The 16,112-nt window shown below is 37.7% G+C and overlaps 2 long non-coding RNA genes across 3 annotated transcripts in view; both read right to left on the bottom strand.

Annotated features, from left to right (window-relative positions):
* LOC117098085 overlaps positions 1-16,112 on the bottom strand; it is a 57,488-nt gene that overhangs the window by 18,424 nt on the left and 22,952 nt on the right. The gene's annotated exons all lie outside the window — the stretch shown is intronic.
* On the bottom strand, positions 10,594-11,490 carry LOC117098086. Its single transcript, XR_004443168.1, has 2 exons — positions 11,325-11,490; positions 10,594-10,983 (listed from the first exon to the last, which is right to left on the bottom strand). It is a non-coding gene; the product is annotated as an uncharacterized LOC117098086 (long non-coding RNA).

Here is a 16,112-nt window from a genome sequence, read left to right as displayed (position 1 = left end):
GATCAAATGGTACTTCTAGTTCTAGATCCTTGATGAATCGCCACACTGTTTTCCACAATGGCTGAACTAGTTTACAGTCCCACCAACAGTGTAAAAGTGTTCCTATTTCTCCACATCCTCTCCAGCACCTGTTGTTTCCTGATTTTTTTAATGACTGCCATTCTAACTGATGTGAGATGGTATCTCATTGCAGTTTTGATTTTGATTTTAAAAAAATTAAAAATAGAAAAGATAAAAATTTAAAAGGCAGACACATTTTCGTATGAGAACATACAAATCCACATCATTTTCTCCCTCCGCCAAAGTTATATATCATTTTAAATTGCATAAATATGCACAAATACATTCTTGTTGCAAAATATGCTTAAATTTTCACTACCATCTATCTAGAAAATACATGAAGGAAGATTGCATCATCAAAGACTCCCCAAAAATTATGCCTCAATTTTTCCCTCCTTCCTGTACTCCCCTGCCTATGCTTCCTACCTACAGTGTATATCATCACACTCCAGCACAACTGGCAAGTACATATGCATGACATGAGTAACCCTATACAGTGCAGCGTGGATTTCCAGGCATAAACAGTGCACTGTTCAGGTTAAATCTCAGAATCCCACATTATTCTGCTTAATTGACACAGATATAAAGTATTATGAGAAGTAGTCTGGTGGGGGGCTATACTTTCTGCCATTTTCTCCTCAATCATTTTTCTCTTCACAACTGGGTCTCAGAAAATCATATTCATGGCTACAGCAAACTCTTTCGTTACAACTTCTAACCATCAAAGGGATATGAGACTCTACACCTTTCCCCCATTATGCAACTAAAAATAAAGCAAAAATAAATAACTAAATTAAAATTATATTTTCTGGGATTTTGTAAAGTTTCTAGTAACTCTTTTTTTTAACGTTTGTAATTTATTTTCCAACTCTAGAGAAATATACAGTCTTATAACCCATTTTGTATTCATGATTTTGTCTTCTTTTCTTTAAAGAAGGTCTTGTCAATTAAGTAAACTGTAGACTTCATAAAATCTGGATCGTTTTCTTATACCTGATTGCTGTTCTTATACCTTATGCATATTTTGTAAATATTTTCAGATATATGGAACATTTAATAAAACTAATACAATTTTTAAAAGGGAAAAGAGAAGACTTGACTTTACAATGGCTGGTCTTGCTCTGTGTTCTATTCCAGTTCCAACTCTAGATTCATGCTTTCTCCCAGTGAGTCGGTTCCTATTTTAATGCTTAATTCTAGTATCTTTTTTTTATCTTATTTCTCTTTCTCACTCCTTACTCATCATTCCATCACATCTTCCAACGCGCAATCTTCCTTTACCTTATTCCCTTGAGTTCCAATGTTCTAGGTCCCCTGGAAAAGCATCTTTCATTAAAACTTTGGACATTAACTTTTCAATGGCTGCCCATTGCCTACAGGATAAGGTTCAAACTTTCTTACATTCACCCTGGTGCCAAATTCTCTTTGTGTACTTTATGTACACATAACCCATACCCTGCTCCTTTATCTAATCTTATAAAATCCCCATTCATTCTTCAAAGTACTTCTCAGCTCTCGCCTTCTCAATGATATCATTCCCAAGCCCCAATCCATAGCCATCTCTTCAATTCCTCTACAATAATTATTCTGTGCTACTTATTATGTTTTCATTTTTATTATTTCTGATTTTTCACATAATCACATCTTTTCTCCCTAGTTAATCTGCAACATTTCTAAAAGCAGGTATAATGGTGTTACATAGCTTTTTATTCATCACAACACTTACCTAAATGTCCTTCCTGTGGTAGGAGCTCAAAAATTATATGTTGATTAATCTTCCAAATTTCCTACAACCCACCGTTGAGTACTACTTTAGTCACACATAACAGTGATACATAAATTAATTTGAAGAGTTTTTAAATGTAATATGCTAACACATTTCCCCACACTAGACAACGCTCATCGGTACCTCTCACTTGTGACTAATCATGCCCTCTGAGGCCACTCAAAAAAAAAAAAAAAAAAAAAAAAACTATTTAAAACGTGGGAATGAATCATAGTGTCAGGTGTTCTGGAGTTTCCTGAGCATCTTTGTCATCATTTTGTTTTTCCAACACCAGCTGAAAGTATTATTGAGAAAGAAAATGAGACTAAAAGAAGATGAGAGGAGCAATGAACCTGAAAACAATTCAAGAGGCCAATTTTATGGATGCTAACGCATGCCCGTTGTACTGCCTTGGGTAACTTGTGGCTTCACAAAAGACTTTGGGAAGATTCAGTCACAGGAAACCAAGACTATGAAAAGGGAAAGGAGACACCTCAAGTGGTCATCAGTTTATGTCACTGACACTGTTTTCTTAGTCTTATCACACACCTACAATGATGAAGGCAATCACACTTTCATTCCAGTAACACCAAGTGGTTGATGGAGATGGGTGGTTGGCCCCTGGAATTTCTATCAGTGATCCTATAGCTACACCAATGTAACAGTATAATAATCTCTAGAAAGTTGATCCTTTCTCAAACTCAAGCAGCATGAACATAAACTACATTACAAACTCACTATTTTTATTGACCCAAAACATGTATGAAGTAAAAACATTACTTGTGATGCAAACTCAGCTTCCAGATGAGTCTGCAATTTATCTTCCAGCCATATTGTTGCCATTAAATCCATCTATGTAGAATTCTGAAACTGCTTCCAATTAAAGGTCAAATTTGTTGCCATTGATATTATTTCATTTGGGAACTCTCTGGAGGAGGTTACAGATTCTGTTCCACATTCAGTTTCTAAACATTGAAATCTTGGCATCACCAAGGTGTTTCCACACCACTGTTCCACCATCAACGCTGAATATCGCTTTTGTATGTAAGCTCATGTCATCTAGATTTCCATCTTCCCTGTCAACTCCTCCAGATCACCTCACTAAAGTACTTAGAACAGTATCTGGGATTTAGTGAGCATTCGATGCATGGGAGTTATCATTATAATTAGAACCACTGGGTGTTTCCAATGTCCTTCAGCAGGGGTATGCTAAGGCCACCTCACTTGACTATTAATATTTGTATTAATTTTTAATCACCCATCCCAGATTGTCATTTTAACACTTTTAGAAATTTAACAAGTCAGTTGTTGAACATGCCCATCATTAAAAATTATATAAACTTATAATTCAATAAATTATATTAAAAATAAGGGTTATAAGTACCCAAAACTCTTCACTTTTTAATTATTTTACTATATTTTGTAATACTTATGCTTTTGAGGCTATTTAACTCTATTGTATCAGCATGGCAGAAATATTATATGATGGTGTACTACTGTGCTTCTCTTCCCCACTCTGTGTTCAGTCACATCAACCTAGTAGCTTGAAAATGGTCATGATGGCAATGCTTCACAAAAGAAAGGAGCCAACACTACAAATCAGGACTTGGTTTAGTGTTCTGTTGATTATTTACACTAAAGAAAATGATGGAGAGAATGTTAATAATGCCAGTTAAACTTAACAGTGTGTTGCGCCTAATATTAAAGCCGAAAGAGATTTCAATTTAATGAACATAACTTTGCACAAGGGTTAGCAATAGTTCAACAATAAATCATGTATAGGATTTAATGGTAACAAATTTATTGGGAAAAGAGGTAGCAGACTGGGATCTAATCATTTGTGAAATCATGGTAGCATTGCAACCATAAGTTGGTTATGCATACAGGAGTTCTAAAAAAAAATGACAAAAGTATACTGTTAAAATCAATTGATATGTGGAATTTACAAAAGGGTATTATATATTTTACTATTTATAAATTTGTGTTATTATACTTTACTATATTACATTTATAAACTTTATATGTAAAATGTATAATAAACAAATATGTGTATATATATGTATACTTACGTATACAGATATGTACACATACACATGCTTTTTTCCTAAAAGTTTTATTATGAAACATTCACTGCACACTTCTGCCTTCGGATTTTCTTACCAACCAAAGGATAAAATAATTTTGCTAAGGCTGGAATTCATACAAAAATGAGATGATGAAAAGGAAAAATAGACATCACCTTAGGAAACCATGGAATTTTTCAAGTAGCAAATATTTATAAGCAGTTATTGCTGCAAGACAAATCACCTCAAAATCAGAAGTTTAAAACTGAGAATTTTTTTTATTGCTTTGAATTTATGGTTCAGCTATGTAGTTCTGCTCATCTGACCCAGATTTGACTGGGTTTACTCATGCATTCACAATCAACGAGCTGGTCTAGGATGGCTTTGCTCATATGTCTGGCAACAGTCAGGTTGTTGTCTGGGGTGATAGAGGTAGCTGAGCCACATGTATCCATCTACCAACAGGATACCTTAGCTCATTTTCATAGCTATGGGCAAGATTAATACAAGGCCTCTTGAAGCCTGGGCTTAGAAGTGGCATAAAACTCACTTCCTCCTAATTGTTGACTAAAACAAGTCACAAATATAGCTCAGATTCAGAGGTAGTAAAATAACTTCCACCTCTTAATGGGAGTCTGGGAAGTCAAAGGGTATGGATATAGAGAGGCATTGACAATTTGAGTCATCATCTACCACAATGTTTTCTCCCATCTACATATGCTCACTTCAGGATCCAGCTGAAATCCTATTTACCTTGGTTAAACAAACTGCCTGCTAATGGGGCCAGCCCAGCTGTAAACTGACAAACAAAATCTTCTTTGTCCCTGGATTATGGTTCTGCTCTCCCATTTTCTGAACATGAACAATTTAGTAGACCTATCGTAGACAAGGATAAAGTAGCTAGAATTTAGTCTCAGTTTCTCTTTTCCTATTAAAAAAAAAAAATCCCATATAATGCAAATTTGCACTTAGAATCAGGTTATAGAAGAAAAATTAAAAAGAGATTTAGTAGAATTAAGGAATCTGAAGCTGAATGAAACTTAATCCCAAACACCAAGAAAAATATGCCTTAAAAGCTGTGTTTTTACAAAGTATGAGAGATATATGAACCCAAGCTAAACTTGTGTAAAGAGAAAAGGGGGGCAAAAAAGGACTGCTTTTTTCCAGATAGGAAGACTAAGGTTATAGGCTTCGGAACTACATTGTGACAATATCCTTTTTTCTTCTTTGGTACTTTACCAACATTTGCAATTATATTTATTTATTAACTGTCTTTTTTGTTGACTCATGTATCCTTAACACCTAACTCAGTACTCTGGCACAATAAGTAGTTAAATGTTAAACTTATGCCTCAATATATGAGACAACAATGACTTTTATAGAAAAGTTATATTCATGTATACATTTCAGTAATGTTTCCTTTTAAAAATACTTCCTGCATAGTCTTCAAAAGTGAAACAGTATAAAGGAAGGGTCCCACCTAAACATTGGAAAATATTTGAAGATTTCTATGGTTCTTTCTTTCCTTTTGGAGACTGCAGAAGAATTGTAGAACTATACCAATCTTAAAGTTTATTCAAATTAATCAGCCCTATTCCCTCAGCACAGCAGTGTAACTCACACAAACAATATTCATGCATCTGTATATAACATTTCTGTGTGCGGATCACATTTACCAATTTGGCTTTCAATCACAGCAATGACTATCTCTCAGTGGTTATTTAGCTAGTCATATTAAACAATCCTGCCCACTGATTCAGAATAGGAAGAAAGGAAGATAATGAATATTAGTTGAATGATTAAATATCAATTTCTATTCCAGGGCCTCCAATACATTATTTATTTTCATTCTCTAAAACAATTCTTCAAAATAAGGATCACAATCTCCATTTCACAGATGAGAAATCTGAGGCTCAAAGAGGTCAAGAATTTGATCCAGTTTACAGTTTGTAAAGTGACAGATATGGGATGCCAACTCCAGTAAGTCTGATTCTAAAGCTTTTGTTCTTTCCACTCTATAACTATATTATTTCATCTCTTTTGTGTTAATCAGGATGGGTTTATATCCTTTATTTGAATTTTAATGGGGAAGAAGCTTTACAATGTATCATTGGAAATGTAGTAGAAAAGAAAAAGAAATTTCTAAGCCTCTCCTTCCATTTATGGTTCTTCCAGAAAGCACTAACAACCAAGAGAATGCCACAGTTCAGCCCTAAAAGCAGATTAAAACAAACATTCTCATCAGCTATGGTTTATACCGCAGCAAAATTTTGTGTTACCCATAACTAAAACATGCCCCTCATTTTGATCATGAAGATCCCAGGTCTCACTGTACCCCTCGTATCATTCATCCAATTCTGGCTCCATGGCTGCACTCCCAGAATCAGTACATTCCCAAGCCAAACCATTCTTCTATTTTGTATTATGTCTGCTTTAATGGGGGAAGGAGTGTCAGAGAAAAGGAAACAGAGGCTGTGTAAACACAGCATATCCTAGGCTTCAGAGTGAAGTAATATTAGAGGAAGTTTGAAATTTTGCAAAGTGATAGCAATTATACAGTTTAAGCATAATTACATGTAAGCATCATATATAGTATAAAAGAGAAAGATATTATAAGCAAGTGGCAAAGAAAGATGGAAATGGATATCAGTGCATACACAGGAGAAAAAGAAACAGACCCTCAGAGGATTAATACAATTTCTCCTTTTAGTGGCAAGCACAAAGCAGTTTAATTTCACTTACTTCTCTATTTGACAAGGTTGTTTTTATGATCTCTTCTATTTCTAGCCAAATGTTCTCCAGTGCAGTACTCCTCAAACTTGACTGTGCATGAAAATCACTAGGAGAGTTGTTAAAATGTGGGTTCTGATCCAGTAGCTCTGGAGTAAGGTCTGAGAGTCTGTGTTTCTAACAAGCTCGCAGTTAATATCCATGTTGTTGGACAATTTTAGAACCCCGTTAGAGAAGCAAGGCTTTTGTTCGTAAGACACTATATTGTGGAGTATGAGTGGGGAGAGGAGTAAAAAGATCTACTGCCTTAGAAAATGGAGTTAAAAAGAATATTTACTTACTTTGCATTTCTAAAAATTCTCCAATTTTGGGATATCAGTATTGACATCTTTTATCAGACTGATTTCAGAAACTCGTTATGCTTTCCTTTTTAACATAAACAACATTTTTCTTGTATCGCTGACTTCTAGCATTTGAGACTAGTTAGTTCCTCAAATGTTAAGTCTGTGTTTATGTAACAAAAAATGAATCTAGATGTCTGTTTTCAAGGGTTCAATAGGATTCTTTTCTTCTCTTATAGATGAATCTGTGAAGCCACAAAAATCAAAACCAACTAAGGCATGGTGGCTCATGCCTATAATCCCAGCACTTTGGGAGGCTGAGGTGGGAGGATCACTTGAGGCCAGGAGTTGGAAAGCAGCCTGAGCAATATAGTGAGACCCTGTCTCAAAAAAAAAAAAAAAAAAAAAAAAAAAAAATAGCTGGACATGCTGCTGTGTACCTGGAGTCAAAGCTACTCAGGAAGCTGAGGTGGGAACATCAGTTGAGCCCAGGAGTTTGAAGCTGCAGTAAGCTATGATCACAACACTGCACTCCAAACTGGGCTATAGAGTGAGACCGTATCTCTAAAAATAAAATAAAAATAAAATAATGTCATTATTTGTATAGGTATATACATATGTCATCTGAATCAAAATGGATTTTAAGGCAAAAATACATACAACACAATTTTGAAGTTTCTTTTTGACAAGCAGTAGTAAGTTTCAGTCTAGCCAGGGGTGACCTAGTCTAAGAAAATGCTCCATAAATAATTGAGGGATACAGATTTGCTCCTTCTCTTTCAGAAGCTTCTGGCTAGAAAAAAAAATACTGAAATAAGATTTCCAGTTATAAAGTAAAACAGTATCTCTGTTAGTGGTATAGTGAAATAAAGCTTGATCCTTCTCATTTCCCAGATCAGAAAATCAAGGGACAGAGAGGTTAGTCCACTTGTTCAAGATTGCTGGAGTCATTAGCTATAGAGGATAAGGCATGAGAATAAAAGCCAGCTCACTGATGCTGAGGCCGGTTCCTTCCTCTCCCTATGCTGCCTGCCTGCTTAGGTTTCCATCCAACTTGGCTTTCCTGTCCTCTGGATTTCTCACCTTCAGAAATGTCATTGACCCCTTAAAATTTCTGAGCTCAAGTGATCCTCCCACCTCAACTTCTTGAATAGCTGAGACATAGTGCACACCGCCATGCTCTGCTAATTTTCCTTTAGAGGCAGGGTCTCGCTATGTTGCCCAGGCTGCTCTCCAACTTCTGGCCTCAAGTGATCCTCCTGCCTCAGCTTTCCAAAGTTATGGAATTACAGACATGAGCCACCATATCTGACTTGATTTTTATCATTGATATGCTGGAATTTTAGGCAGGTACTAACTCAGTTTGCCAGTGAGATGTTAAGATTGGTTCTCAGCACAAGTGAATGTCCTGTTTCAATATTTTTGCCCAGATCCACTGGTATATTATTAATGGTAAACTTCACTTGCTCTCTTATAACTCCTGTCATGTATTATGAGATTTCAGAAATCTAGTCTTAGAACTCTAATCTTCTCCTGCTACCCCAATTTCCTTTCATTTGGCCATTCCCAAACCCAACTCTCTGTAGCCCATGACCCTGCCTCACACAGCTCAGTTACTCAGAGAGTGATGAAGGAAAGGAAAAGTGAACTGTCTTTTTTTAGAGAATCCTGGCCCATTCACAATACAAGCATTTGTTCTATCCTTCACAGCTAGGATAATCAAATGAGTCATAGTCTACATCAGGACAGTTTTGAAAATGACAGGAGCAAGGTTAAAACTAGGCCAGGGTTACAGGCATAAATTAGGACTGTGCTAGGCATATTGTAACATGGCCAACCTAAAAATGGCTACACAGGGCTCTCCACGAACTCCTCTAAGATTTCACTGGAAAAGTCACTGAATGCCGGGAAGTTTAGTGGACCCTGAGCAGTAATCTATGCATGAAATGTGGTGTACAGCCTCTAGAAGTTTCACTACATTGTAACTTTCAGGTGTCAATTGATTTAACAACTTTTAAGATCTCAAATTATAATGAACATATGCAGAGATATGCACAAAGCAACAGCGTAAAGAAAAAGATGAGACATATTAATGTTAATTTTTTAAATTTTTACTTCCAGCTGACTTAAAACCTCTAGCTGTTTATTGGATATAAAACATTTTCTGTGTTTGCAAAAAAAAAAAAAAAGAACACTTACATCATCAGAAACCAGTTTTGATCAAAGGGAGAAACCCAGTTTATATTTAATTACCGTTGGCTCCCTACTCCCATTCTTTGCTTAAGAGCCAACTTTATGTTTAATTTTAAAAGGAAAGCAAGGCTGAGAAGTGATAAATTGTACTCTCTAAGAAGATGTTAAAATACTCTTATTTCATAACACATTTTAAAATCTGGAAGTCCCCTGTACAGTGACATCTAATTCCCTCATGGAATGCAACAACACAGAGAACGGAGTATTGTATCATCTTAAGCTGCCTTATAGATGCTATCTCTAAAATATTTTCCCATTTGTTTCTTAACAACTCCGATCTTTGTCTCCAATAGTCTCCTAATTCTTAGTCTCCTTGAATTTATTTGCAGCCCTTGTGATCTTTTGCAAATGCTTCTCTGAACCTGTATCTCCCCAGTATAGAATGTGTCAAGGGCCCCCAATAAGGAAACTACAAAGTATTTAACCCAATTTACAAATCCCTACATCATCTATGCCTCCAGACTTATCACTGAGAAAGTAATGGGCTTGCATTTGTTGAATGATTGTAACCCAAGATTAAAAAGACATGCCAAGCCTTTCTCTCAAGTGACTTACTTTCTTTGAAAAGGTAGTTAAAATACTAGTGTTGGGACGGACTGAGACATCCCAAGAGCTGGTTGGAGAATAGTTTTTATTTCTGTTTTGCAGAGCTCGTGGTAATTGGGGAAGTGAATAGCCGGAAGTAAGAGGGAACTGAAATTGTTTTAGTCTAGGAAGCAGGTGGAGGAACTGGGTTCCAAACTGTGGAGAAGAGCCGAAACCTGGAGGAGTGGAAATGAAACAAAAATGAAAACAGAGCTGAGAGACCAAGATTGGAAGAGAACTGTCCAAACTATTTTTAAATCTCTTCCAGGTTGCAAGAGCTCATTTCATCAAAAGAAGACTCACGTTTGATGTTTGGTGCCATAGATGTGGACCCTTTGATTCAGTGATTCTCAATCTTGGCTGCACATTGAAATCACAAAGACATTTATAAGATGATAATTTATAGCACTCAACTCTGGATGTTCTGATTTAACGGTTTTAGGTGGGGCTCAAAAGTGTAGCGTTTAAAAGCGTTCCCCTCCCCGCCGCCACCACCAGGTGACGCTTGTGAAGATGAAATGAGATTACCCATGTGACTTCACTTTACACAGGGCTCTCTAAAGGTTGATCTTATTGATAGGATCCTATCTTATTGATAGGATTACTAAATCAATGGCCACTGAATTTCAAAGCAAATGGGAGAAAGAGCACAGTTAGGGACTCTGCTAGGGCCTAAGCTCTGTTCATAACAACTTTTTCACCTAAATCTTGAAGTCCAAGTTAGGTAAAGAATAGGGTCAAGCAGCCCAGGAAACGGAAGAGCACACACAAAGGCACAAAGGTGAGAAATAGCATATTCTGTGCAGAATGCCATAATTTTCTGATTTATTCAACAACCATTTATTGCGTAATTAATCCATGCTTCACACTGTCCTATTCAGTGGGGGCATAAAAGTGACCAACAAGAAATTTGCAAACTAAAGTGGATTGGACACAGCAAGGCTGTCTTCTCCTCTGAAGTGCTTGCAATGGTGGGTTGGTCAAGTTGAACTTTAAAGGAACCTTTAGGAGCAAACAAGGGGCAGGACCTTCCTGCGGTGAAGTTCTCATGCCTCAGCTAATTCAGAGTCAAAGACTGGAAGTCAGGAAGAATGGGCTTAAAAGTCCAATGTGATTAGCTTCACAAGAGAAAAGTACATGAGTAAGGGTCTCATATACATCCTCTTATTGGCACATTGCAAAGTCTCTGCAATATGAAACAGCATTATTATTATTATTGGCTCTTCAAAGCAAATGTTAATAAATCGAGAAAAAAAATTTCATACCTAGTATTAATCCCACAGAAACTATAAAATGCATTTAATATTAAGATATTAAGATTTAAACACTTATTCAGATCTTCAGATGTGTAGTGACCCAGTTCATCCAAGTTTTAGTAGTTGCCAGAGACTCTTTATGGAAAGATACATAAATTCACAAACACATATACAGGATTATTGTGATCGTAACTCTTCCCAGATATGTTTTTTTCATTAAAAATTTTCCATGTTTCTAAGGAAGTATTTGTATGAATCAAGAGTAGCTTACCAAGCCAGTCCAGGGAGAACCAGGACCAAGGATATAGAGACCCCTGGGCACTGAGGGTGTTCCATAAAGTGACTGGGAGTTGAGAGGGGAAGCTGGAGACTCAAAAACCAACTACAACACCTAAGTTAGTACAGTGATTTGCAAATATGGTCCTAGAATCAGCTATGTCATCATCACTGGGAACTTGATAGAAATGCAAATTGTCAGGCCAGGATACACATTGAGCCAGACCCCTTGAGGGTAGGATCCAATAATGTGTGCTTTAACAAACCCTCCAAGTGACTTGATGGTTGAGAACCACTAGATTAGTGGTCTCCACTCCTGGCTACTTATTGAATCTATTTAAGGACTATATTAGTTTTCTAGGGTGGCCATGACAAATACCACAGACTGGGAAGCTTAAATAAAAATTATTTTCTCACAGTGCTTAAGAATAGGAGTCTGAGATTAAAGTGTTCACAGAGTGGGTTTCTTCTGAAGCCTCTCTGCTTGGTTTATACATAGCAGTCTTCTCACTGTCTTCACATGACATTTCTTCTATGTGTCTGTCTCTGTGCCCTAATTTCCTCCTCTTAGGACATCAGTCAGATTAGGGTCTACCCTAATAATATCATTCTAACTTAATTACCTCTTTAAATATGCTGTCTCCAAATACAGTTACATTCTGAGGCACTGGGGGTTAGGGCTTCAATATATGAATTTTAGGGGTGTTATGAGATAACACCCTAAATAGCTCAGATCATAGCAAGAACGTTTCATTTAAAAATATCAGTATCACATGAGACCAACTGACTCTGAATTCTTAGGGGTGGGGCCCCGGCATAAGTATTTCTTAAAAGCTCTCTTGTGAGTCATGTGTGTAGCAGGGCTGAGAATCAGGCTATAATGGGTAAAAGGCCAAACAGTTGGGCACATGGCAGAAGATGTAGCCATCAGTGGCCACATGCTGCCCGGTAAGGCAGGTAGACCCTACCAGGAATAGAGGGTGCTATGAGGTAGCAGGAACTCAGCCATAAGAAGTCTAGCTTAGGGAAGCATATGCAGTCAAGCCCTAAAGCAAGAGTGAACAGACTGAGAATTCAGGTAATAGCCTAGAGGTGTGTGAGATAGCCAGTATATAAGACAGCAACATCAGAACGAGTGTGAAAGATTAGAACTCAGCTGTAATCCACAGAGCTCATTTGACTCTGGTGGCACAGGTTTGTGACCAGGGTCTCCTGGCCAGGAAGTTGTTGCCAGGGCCAGAGGATATAGCTGCAGAAACCCAAGAGATGTCAGTGAAGGAATTCAGATGGCATCTGAGGCTTTTACAAGACATCCTACCTTTTAATATCTCAAATATACATTTCTCTTTATAGTGTTTTATAAAGAAAGAAAACAAGACAAACAGCAATAACAAAACCACTGCCCTGAAGATAAACTGTATTTATGGTGTTAGGAGGCTGTGTGAAGAGCTATCCAATTCCTAGTGAGTTCCTGGACTTTATATTCTGTGGGTGATGGGGAGTCTCAAAGAGTGCCTGATTAAACATCTAACCACTTTTGTCTTGTCAAAGCCAACAATCTCTGCTTTGTTATACTTCAGAGAGAGGAAGCCAGTTGTGTTCAAATAGTCATTATTAGCTCCATTTCCAACACCACAAAAATTAAAGGACTGTTGCAAAGAAACAAATGGAATCCAGGAAGAACACGCAATCTCTTTGAAACCTCTTCACCCCCATCCACCCACCTGGCCCAGAGACGGAGGAATTACAGGGAACCCAGCTGAGTAATAATGTTGTTTATTCCCTGCTAATCGGATTTTTCTTGAGTCCAGCAACAGTCAAGTGTTTACAAGACTTCTCTTTTCAAAACAACTCAAAAGACATTCCCAGCAGAGAAGCTAGGAACCAACAAATCAATAATGTAGGAACTTCTACTAAGGATTTTCATCTGCGCAGCAAGGAGAATATTTATTTATAGAAAAACTGGCCACTCCAGTTTAGTGTGGTAATAACATGGTGCAGCTAGTTCAAAGAGTGGCACGGTTGAACACAGCCTTGTATTATGCCCACAGTAAATGGTCTCCATGAGGAAAGGCCTATAATTTAGAGAGATTTGCCATGGATAGTAAAGCCCGGGTCATTGTAACAGATACTTTTTACCAACTCTATTTGTGGAGAGGGCATGCAAAAAGGAAGGAAAAAGGTTAGCTTCAGGAAACCTGGAAGGAGAAAGTAAGCCTCATTTGTTTTTACCTACATGAGAGCTATCTTACGCCCAACCTGAAGCCTTCCTTGATGGTTGGAGACAAATTTATTACAAAGGCACAGAATTTTTGACTTGCAATATATATGTTTTGTTCCCTAAAGAATCATTTTTCCACTGTCCTGCTTATACGTTATCTCTCTCTACCTGCTCCTTGAATGCTGAGGAAAAACGATGTACTCTTCAATTGCATTTTTATATTAGGGGGTATATCATTGGGTGGAAGTCAGAAAACACTGACTCAAAATGTCAAGTTCTTCTCCAGGGAATTCCCTGGGGCATGGCTCTTTTGGCCTTCTGTTGTTTATCCCATCAATCTTTGTCACTGCTACTGGAAAAGCAGGAGGTGCAGATTGTAGATGTGGCTGTGTTTCAAAGCCAGTCTCTGAGGATGCATGTAACAATTTCTTAGACCTATTTTTTTAATCATCAGGTAAATATGCTGTCAGGAATTAGGAATTGTACATCTGAACTTATCTCTCTGTGTCTGTCTACCACTGTCATTTCTAGTTTTTATCAGCCAGCTGTGATGCAGTCCCAAAGGTGACATTTGTATAGTGGTATGCTGGTAAAGATTTAAAACTGGCTCTCTGGGGAAAATATGACTGATTCGTATTGTTTGACAATTTCCTTGGTGCAAATACTTCCGCATGGCTCATTTCAAGCTATCAACATAAAGTTCTTGGAAGCAAAGTTGGGAAGAGATACACCATTATGTAGTATTTCCAGAACACAAATACAGTTGAAAGCAAAAAAACTCAGGAGTATATATAATAATAAAATGTAGTAAAATAAGTAGTAAGTGATAAGTTTTGAGTATTTTTGAGCTTGTTTTTAATAAAATTTACATAACTGTAAGTTTATATAATTTAGTTTTTTAAATGTTTGTGTTTATCATCCATCTTTACAAAATTCCCAAAAATCCAAGATTGGCTTACATGAGCCAATAGTAGCCAGTTTCAGCTCACCGCTGGTCCTCTGGAAGGTGAAGCCCAGATTTATGAATGAAAGGAGAACACAGGCCCACAACATCAAGCATTACATACTGTGAAAACCTTGAGCCTGTGAGCAGAGAAGAGGCTGATCAATTGGCACTATAGGCTTGAGGAATAAACACAAAACTGCATTTTCAGATTCCAGCCTGTAGGGCAGAGGTCACCAATTAGTGGGCTGAAAAATATCTTTTGTTGAGGAGTTCTGATCCCACTGGGCCAGCTTGTGCATTTAGCACTGCAGAAATCAGCTGGATCTGAGAGGTAGCTGCCACCTTTGGGTAAGATTTGTGAATTCTATTTTACAGCTATCCAAACCTCTCATTCCATGGCTTGTTGCATTCATTTACACTGCCTCTGAAGGCAGGAGTGCTTCCAAGTAAGCACTTAGCCAAGTACACCCATTCAAGAAGCCTCATGGCTTTAAGTGACATCTACATGCTGATGCATTCCTCTCCTGAACTGGAGACTCCTGTATCTAGCAACTGCCTATTCAGCATCTCTCCTTGAACATTTAACAGGCAGTTCAAACCTAACATGTTCAAAAGTGAACTGCCCCTGTCACTGTGTTCACCAACTCAGAAAACAGCTACTCCATCCTTCTAGTTTCCTGGCCAAGAGTCATGGTCTCATCTTTGACACCTCTTTCTCTGTCCCACATTCTATCTGGTGGCAAATTTTGCCATCTCTGCCTTCAAAATACATCCAGAAGCTGATCTTTTTACCACATCCAACACAACTTTCATAATCTCTCCCCTTCATGATTGCAATAGCATCTTAGTCTCTGTTTCTGGCCTTGCCCACCTACTGCCCATTCTCACAACAGCTACAACTGAGCCTTTTACAACTTAATTCTAGTCATGTATTTTCTCTAGGGAAAGAACTCAAAGTCTCCCTATTTCAATTAGAGTAAAAGCCAGAGTCCTTATGCTTTTGCTTCTGCTGTTCCCTAAGAAATGTTCTTTCTCCAGATATTCTCATGGTCCCCTTTCCCATCTACTAAGCCTTTTCTGAATGTCATCTCTTCACCTGTCTTCAGAATTGTAACCTCCAGCAAAATTCCCTTTGGCTTTCTTCTCCATTGCACTTATCACTAGCTGGAAGACTGTACATTTTACTTTTTTTTCTTCCTGGAAGAAGTTAAGCTTCCTGAGGGTAGAAATTTCTATTTTGTTCACTGCTGTATCCCCAGCACCTAGAAACAATGCTTAGCATGGTGGGTCTCAGCTATCAGGTGGAGCAATGGATACTCACCCATAGGAAATGAAGTTATGTCAAATACAATTAGGGGGGTGTGGTAGGATGGGAGAGGAGGTAGGGAGAGGGGAGTTAGAGGAGTCACAGGAAAATGGAACATTCCAATTGGACAATTCAGAATCTAGCCTCTTCAGGTTTCTTGCTGAGAGTCAGTGAAGGGTGTGCAATTTTAGAAAATTCCAGCACTTCTGATGTGGAATAGGGGCATATATAAAGGCAGGCTGTGTGCTTTCCCAAAAAGAACAATACTTTGAAGTGAGATAAACGTTGTTGCTGCTCCTGTCGTTATTTT

This window comes from Trachypithecus francoisi, unplaced genomic scaffold, assembly GCF_009764315.1.
Source record: "Trachypithecus francoisi isolate TF-2019V2 unplaced genomic scaffold, Tfra_2.0 Lachesis_group15, whole genome shotgun sequence".
Taxonomy (NCBI): Eukaryota; Metazoa; Chordata; class Mammalia; order Primates; family Cercopithecidae; genus Trachypithecus; species Trachypithecus francoisi.
This window is presented reverse-complemented; position numbering and strand designations above follow the sequence as displayed.